General features: G+C 44.4%; 1 pseudogene; it reads left to right on the top strand.

The window, feature by feature from the left end:
- The first annotated feature begins 2,802 nt into the window (after positions 1–2,802).
- Positions 2,803–4,212, top strand: LOC129034706 (CBY1-interacting BAR domain-containing protein 1-like; annotated as a pseudogene).
- The last annotated feature ends 3,909 nt before the right edge of the window (positions 4,213–8,121 follow it).

Here is an 8,121-nt window from a genome sequence, read left to right on the forward strand (position 1 = left end):
AAAAAAAAGCAATGTTCAACTTTCTTTCTCCTAGGAAACATTCCTAGGTGGTTGAGGAGGGTGACTTACGACTTCCTCTCAAAGATATCTAAACCAAGACATCTTCAACTTTAGCCTGCATACGCATCACCTGGAAATCGAGGTGTAGGGTGGGGCCTGAGTTTGCCTTTCTAAGGAGAGATGCTAACAAGATCTGGACCATCAGCCACTCAAGACCTTTAACATGTTTCATACCTATGGACACCCTGATATACCTTGGCCTCTGAAATACTTTACAAGCTTTGCTAAAGAACACGTTCATAATGTACCAGTTCTTTAGCACTGATTCCCTTAGGGAAATCTGTTCTTCAAGGCAAGTTTCCCATTGCAGTTCTCTATCAACCTGGCAGGGGAAGTTACTGCCAATCATTGACCAAGCAGCACAGATTGGGAGAACTCCGTACCTTGGCTCTATAAGCAACATCACTGTTCAGAGTGGTCATCCGAAGCATGCAGATTGGAGATACTGTGAACTCTGATCACGTAAATGAAGGATTCACTGTACTTTTGTAAGCAGACAGAGAGGGTTTCCAGGGATTTTAGGAAATGAATAATCAACCTGAGCAAGCAGCCTGTTTTACAGCCTGTTGCCCTGCAGCCTGTGTGGAATGCAGTCGCCTTGCTGGTTGGAACCAGCAACTGACAGACCCCAGCAACTTATAGATGAACCCCAGTGAAGTTTCTTCATGCCATGCTAAAGCCCTCCTCCCCTAGAGGAGCTATAGCTTTATTACCATAACCTGTGACCTATCATGGCATGTAGAGGGGGGATCTGGGCCACTGGGACCCCCCCAATACACATGCCATGATGCACCTCTCCCTTCTCCATCACTCCATCAAACCCGCCTGTCACTTTCCCTTGGGAAGACACGGCTTTGGAGAATACTTCCCGTGTGTGTCTTACTTGTGCCAAGTAACACAATGCCTATTGGTCAAAATCTGAGTTCTCCTGAAGAGTCGTTTGTTACTCACCAGGCAAATAAGCCCCAGTTTTTGGGAGGTAACATTATGAAATATTCTGAAATAGTCCCATGAAAGATTTCTACTTTCCTTTTCGAATTATTCATAAATAAATGAGCTTGCTTTGGGCTATGGAGATAGTTTCACATGAATAAATCAATTCCTCTGAGCAGGGGCACCAGTGTGGAGATACAGGCTGACCCACCAGCTCTCGCCTGTCCCTGGGTGGGACAGACTGGGCCGGTGCCTCCCCTGGATTGCTTCCTGTTTACGCATTGCCAGAGGCGGGATGAGAAGAAAGGGCTGTGGGGATCTGAGGCTTGGAATTCCAAGATTGCTCCCAACTAAGCTATGGTGCTTAGATGGACACCTGCACACCCCGTTATCCTCTGGCTGGTCCTACATGTTCAAGGACCCTTAAAGGGCTCTGCACAACAGACTTTCATCTCTTCTTCCGAATTGGCCTGCTCTCTGTTCAATTCCCTCAAGGCAGGGATGGATGACTGGCAAAATTATCCAAGTGTTACGTGAGAGAAAGAGAACTATTTCTTTTGTCTGAGTCCTTTGTCTATCTTTTTCTTTTCAAGTATTCCCTGTCCTTCAAGAGCCAGGTGAATGCCACGTCCTCTTCAGAGCCTTCCTGGATGTCACAGCCGACCATTGTTGGGGCTCAGAAAAAGATACCTGAACATATGGCGCTCTGGCCTGCAGAGTACTTTGAACTGGAGGAGATTGGAAGGCTTCAGCAATGGCCTCAGCACTAAGATCTCTCTGACCTTCTGCCCTCCTGTCTCGCTCCTCTTTCTCCCCCGAAGCACAGGGAGGGGCTGTCCCTGAACTTTCCTTGTCTCCTTAAAGATAGATCTTCTAAAAAGGAACTCAGTTCCTCCTCCAGAGACAAGATTCACTGTATCATAGGAGAAGAGACTGGGGGTCCGGGCCACTCACAGACATCGCCATAGGCTATCACCTGTTCATCTTCCCCAAAAAGCACTTACTCTCCCCCAAGCAGCCTACATGCCCGATCCCCTCTTCTTTATGAAGAAGTAGATAAGCTTGTCAATTTCACTGGGTTTTGGGTACTCACTTTTCTTTGTCGTGCTGCTCCCATCCGTGTAATAAATGTGCGTGTTTTTTTCTCCTGTTCATCTGACTGCTGTCCTGGAGTCAATTATGAAACCTCAGAGAGTAGAGAGAAAGTGTTTTCTGTCCCTACAGGAGGCAGCCATTGCTCTCCTGGCACTCATCACTGTCTGCCTGGCGTCATGCATAAGTACCCAGTTGCCCCTAAAAGATTGTAAGCTCTGTGGGGGCGGAGATTGTGTCTCATTCATCTCCTGCAGGCACTCAAGAAGGAGGAAGAAATGGATGAAGCCTCTTATGTCCTAAGGCCTGCTAAGGTGCTTATGTAATCAAATCTTGTCTTACCCTTATAATATGTGTTGCTTTACCTTTGATCATTGTAATGCCACTTATATAGCATGTTATAATTTATAAAGACATTTTCATATACTTTCTTTTTACCAACATTAATTTCCAACATCCTTCTATGCATGTGATATTTTGGGGACAGTGTGGCTATCTGTTCTTTTGCCCCAAAATTACAACCAGCAGATGGCTGCCTGCATCCCCACTTAGAGATGTTGCCTGGCCGACAGCTCTCTGACTTCACAAAGAGGTCATCAATCATCACAGAACCACAGAATCATGACGTGAGGGCGGCTCGCACCCCAGCACGCACTCGGGCCCCTTAGAGCCCCTGTCTTTGGCTCCCCCGGGGCCCCTGGTTGTGCACCAGGCAAGATGTTGAGATGCACACTGGAAAACCGGAACGCTCAAACCAAGCAACTGCAAGCAGCTGTCTCAAATGTGGAGAAGCATTTGGGAGAACTGTGCCAAGTCTTTGCTGCCTATGTGCGGAAAACTGCCAGGCTGCGAGACAAAGCGGACCGAGGATGAATGAAATCAACTGGTATGCCGCTACAGAGGCCCCACATCTAAGGCTGGGCCTGATGAACTTTGCTGATGAGTTTGCCAAACCTCAGGATTATTGACAAGCAGAGGTTAAAAGACTTGAAGCCAAAGTAGTTGAACCCTTGAAAGTTTATGGAACCATTGTAAAAATGAAACGGGATGACCCCAAAGCAACATTCACAGCAAGGAATCGAGAAGCTAAGCAATTAATTCAGGTAGAAGGAACAGGTCAGCGAAACCCATCTGATCGACATGTTATTGTATCCTTTGAATTTTGACCTTTAAAAAAAAAAACATTTTTTAGGCCAGGCTTGGTGGCTCACGCCTGTAATCCCAGCACTTTGGGAGGCCGAGAGGCTGAGGCGGGCGGATCACGAGGTCAGAAGTTCGAGACCAGTCTGGCCAACATAGTGAAACCCCATCTCTACTAAAAATACAAAAAAAAAAAAAAAAAAAAAATTAGCCAGGCATGGTGGTGGGCACCTGTAATCCCAGCTACTCGGGAGGCTGAGGCAGGAGAATGGCATGAACCCAGCGGCAGAGGTTGCAGTGAGCCAAGATCACGCCATTACACTCCAGCCTGGCTGACAGTGCAAGACTCCGTCTCAAAAAAAAAAAAAAATGTTTTTTAAGGTTGTTACTGACCAGCTCAGCCAGAAACCACATGAGGAGTGGCTCTTTGAGAGCCTGAGGGGCTCATTCCTGAGGGGAGTCCCTGGAGCAGGGGTTTGGGGCTGCGCCAATTGCTTGGTCCTTCTTCCTTTGGACCAAAGGCACACACAGAATTACAAAGAGCTGCAATGGATGCTACCCGAACATGTCATCATCTGGAGGAAACTATTGACAACTTTGACAGGCAGAAAATAAAGGCTATAAAGACTATATTTTCCAAATTTATCACAATCGAAATGTTATTTCACAGCAAAGCTTTAGAGGTCTACACAGCTGCCTACCAGAATATACAAAAGATTGATGAGGATGAAGATTTAGATTTAGAGGTTTTCCTAAATTCCCTGTGTGCACCAGATTATTCATCTCGTTTAGATATGGTAAGAGCAAATTCAAAGTCACCTCATCAGAGATACACACTGTCAGCTAAGTGTGTATCTGGAACAGGACAGGTATCCACTACCAACTAAGAAAGGATCAGCAAGCAGATGATGATGAGGATGAAGAGTCAGATGTTACAGAAGAAGAAAATTTTCCCAAGTAAACTACACATTTCCATTTTCATCATAAATGACATGAAATCCACAACGACTAAATTGTAGAACGTTATACTCCCTTTGATACGGTAAGCCTCAAAATGAAATTCAACTAGAAATGGAAAAATAATTAAAGGAAACTGACGCTGACCAAAAATGAAGGCTTTAAAAATATTACACACCAGTCATTTCAACACCCAAAAAAAAAAAAAAAAAAAAAAGACTTGAGCGTAGCAGTTTGTTCTCTACTACAGGTGAGGGAAAGAAACCCTTGGCCCTGAAAAGGAGTGTTTTGCTTAATATATCATCAGAACTGGGAAGAGGTTGTCTCTTTTCTCCTCCTCCTCCTCTTCTTTTTTAAATTAACACCCCTTGTTTCCAAAAATCTACTCTACTAGCTTCAAATTGTCTTTTTGTTTCATTCTACTTTTCATTTAGATTGCCTTCTTTTGTTCTCATTATTTCTTTCTCTATTTCTTGTAATTTTTCATCTCTTCTATTTTCCATTTCTTTGAACCCTTCATATATTTATTGTCTAACCATCTAAAATGTGGTATGAACAATAGTCATCTTATTCCTTTTTACTTAATTTTTTAGTATCATTTGTTTTCTGTCCTTTCATCCGTGTCTCATCTTATGAATTTTCTACATTATCACTTCCTCCATTATTTCAATTATTTTTTCATTTAACATCCAGATGATCCAAAAACAAACAAACAAACGAAAAAACAAGTTCAGAGAATTATATTACAAACACCTGTGGGCCCACTATTCGGCTTTATCTGAAATTTTGCCAAATTTGTTTCAGGTTTTTGTTTTCTTGGGAAATAAAAAATAGGTTAAGAAAGCCCTTTTCTACTCCTGTTTCAGTAAAAACAAAATGTTATCATGAAGTGATGCTGAATTTTATCAAGAGCTATTTCTGTATTTCCCATGATGTTCCCATTTTTTCTCAATTTGTTGGTATGACAAGATAAACACAATTTTCTAATTTTAAACTATCTTTGCACTCTGAGATAAATCCAACTTATTCATGATATATTCTTATTTATATATTGCTAGAACTATGTTGGCCAAAATTTATTTAGGATTTTGTAACTATATCCACAAATGAAATTGGCTTATAATTTATTTTTGTATTGTTCTGTTCAAAATTATATGTGTTCATAAGATAAGTTGGGAAACATTCCTCTTTTTCTGTTTAAAAAGTTATTAGATTATTCAGAAAACCATTTGTTAAACATGTAACATGTCTTTGTAAGATTGGGTTTTTGATGGTTTGATTTTTAACTGCTGATAAAATCATGGAAGCACGATTATTGACGTATGCAAGTTTTCTGTTCCTTTTCAAGTCTCTTTTGATATGTTACATTTATTTTAGGAAAATGTTCATTTTATCTTTTTTTTTCAATTGTCATTAAGTTGTGAATAACATTCTCGTAGGGTTTTCAAAACCTCTATTCCCTCTTTGCAATGACTCATTTTAGTCCTAGTGTATTTGTGTGTGTGCTTTATCTCATTTTTTCTACTCAATCTTGCTTGCAAGTCATTCCATTTTATTTATTTTGACAGTCAATCAGCTTTAGGCTTTACAATCTTCTCTATCATTTCATCAATTTATGCTTTCTATTAATTCCTTGTATCTACTATTTTGGGGTTTACTCTGTTGAGTGTTTATGTCATACTTTTCAGTCGTTTCTTTTTCACTAAGATACAAGCATCTGAGATTATACATCTCCCACTTACTACACTTTTTTAAAAATTTCAACTTTTATTTTAGATACAAGGGGTACATGGCCGGTTTGTTACGTGGGTAGATTGCATGATGCTGAAGTTTGGGGTGTGGGTCCCGTCACCACCCAGGTAGTGGCATAGTATCCAATAGGGAGTTTTTCAGTCCACATCCCCTACTTCCCTCCCCACCTAGTAGTCCACAGTGTCTGTTGTTCCCACGTTTATGTCCATGTGTGCTCAAAGTTTAGCTCCCACTTACAAATGAGAGGATGAGGTATTTGGTTTTCTGTTCCTGCGTTAATTCGTTTAGGATTATGGCCTCCAGCTGTATCCATGTTGCTGCAAAGTATGTGGTTTTTTTTTTTTTTTTTTTTTTTTAAGTATTTATTGATCATTCTTGGGTGTTTCTCGGAGAGGGGGATATGGCAGGGTCATAGGATAATAGTGGAGAGAATGTCAGCGATAAACACATGAACAAAGGTCTCTGGTTTTCCTAGGCAGAGGTCCCTGCGGCCTTCTGCAGTGTTTGTGTCCCTGGGTACTTGAGATTAGGGAGTGGTGATGACTCTTAAAGAGCATGCTGCCTTCAAGCATCTGTTTAACAAAGCACATCTTGCACCGCCCTTAATCCATTTAACCCTGAGTTGACACAGCACGTGTTTCAGAGAGCAGGGGACTGGGGGAAAGGCCATAGATCAACAGCATCCCAAGGCAGAAGAATTTCTCCTCCCAGACAGGGCGGCCGGGCAGAGGCGCTCCTCACTTCCCAGACGGGGCAGCCGGGCAGAGGTGCTCCTCACCTCCCAGAGGGGGCGGCCGGGCAGAGGCGCTCCTCACCTCCCTGACGATGGGCGGCCGGGCAGACGCTCCTCACTTCCTATAGGGGATGGCGGCCAGGCAGAGGCGCTCCTCACTTCCCAGACGATGGGCGGCCGGGCAGAGGCGCTCCTCACATCCCAGACGATGGGCGGCCGGGCAGACGCTCCTCACTTCCTATACGGGTTGGCGGCCAGGCAGAGGCGCTCCTCACTTCCCAGACGGGGCCGCTGGGCAGAGGGGCTCCTCACATCCCAGACGATGGGCGGCCAGGCAGAGACGCTCCTCACTTCCTAGACGGGGTGGCGGCGGGGCAGAGGCTGTAATCTTAGCACTTTGGGATGCCAAGGCAGGCGGTTAGGAGGTGGAGGTTGTAGCGAGCCGAGATCACGCCACTGCACTCCAGCCTGAGCAACACTGAGCATTGAGTGAGGGAGACTCCGTGTGCAATCCCAGCACCTCGGGAGGCCGAGGCGGGCAGATCACTGGAGGCCAGGAGCTGGAGACCAGCCCGGTCAACAGGGCGAAACCCCGTCTCCACCAAAAATACAAAAACCAGTCAGGCGTGGCGGCGCGCGCCTGCAATCCCAGGCACTCGGCAGGCCGAGGCAGGAGAATCACAGTAGCCCGAGGCAGGGAGGTTGCAGCGAGCCGAGATCACGGCAGTACAGTCCAGCTTGGGCAACAGAGGGAGACCGAAAAAAGAAGGAGAGGGAGACCGAAGAAAGGGGAGAGGGAGAGGGAGAGTGGTTTTGTTCTTTTTTATGGCTATGTACTTACTACACTTTTGAAGTGCTCTGCATATTATAATTTTCATGATCATTCAGTTACTTTTTTTTTTTTTGAGACAGAGTCTCGCTCTGTCACCCAGGCTGGAGTGCAGTGGCACAATCTTGGCTCACTGCAACTTTCACCTCCCAGGTTCAAGCGATCCTCCTGCCTCAGCCTCCTGAGTAGCTGGGATTACAGGTGCACACCACCACGCCCGGCTGATTTTTGTATTTTTAGTAGAGACAGGGTTTCACCATGTTGGTCAGGCTGATCTCAAACTCCTGACCTCATGATCCTCCCGCCTCAGCCTCCCAAAGGCCTCAGCCTCCCAAAGTGCTGGGATTACAGGCGTGAGCCACACCCCTGGCCTCAGTTACATATTATTTTCTAAGTGAAGAAGCAGTTTGGGGTTGTGTTAAAAAGGATGTGTTCTGCCTCTGGGCAGAATCACACTGTTCCTCAGTTTCATTATCTGTAAAGTGGAAAGAATGACAGTTCTTACTTGGGGTCCTATCAGGATTAAATGAGCTAAACATGTAAAATGCACGGAAGAATGTCTGGCACATTATAAAAGCTCAACTACTGTTGGTAATTATCATTGTTATAATTTTTTGATTCTTAA

Source organism: Pongo pygmaeus, chromosome 3, assembly GCF_028885625.2.
Source record: "Pongo pygmaeus isolate AG05252 chromosome 3, NHGRI_mPonPyg2-v2.0_pri, whole genome shotgun sequence".
NCBI classification, from domain to species: Eukaryota; Metazoa; Chordata; class Mammalia; order Primates; family Hominidae; genus Pongo; species Pongo pygmaeus.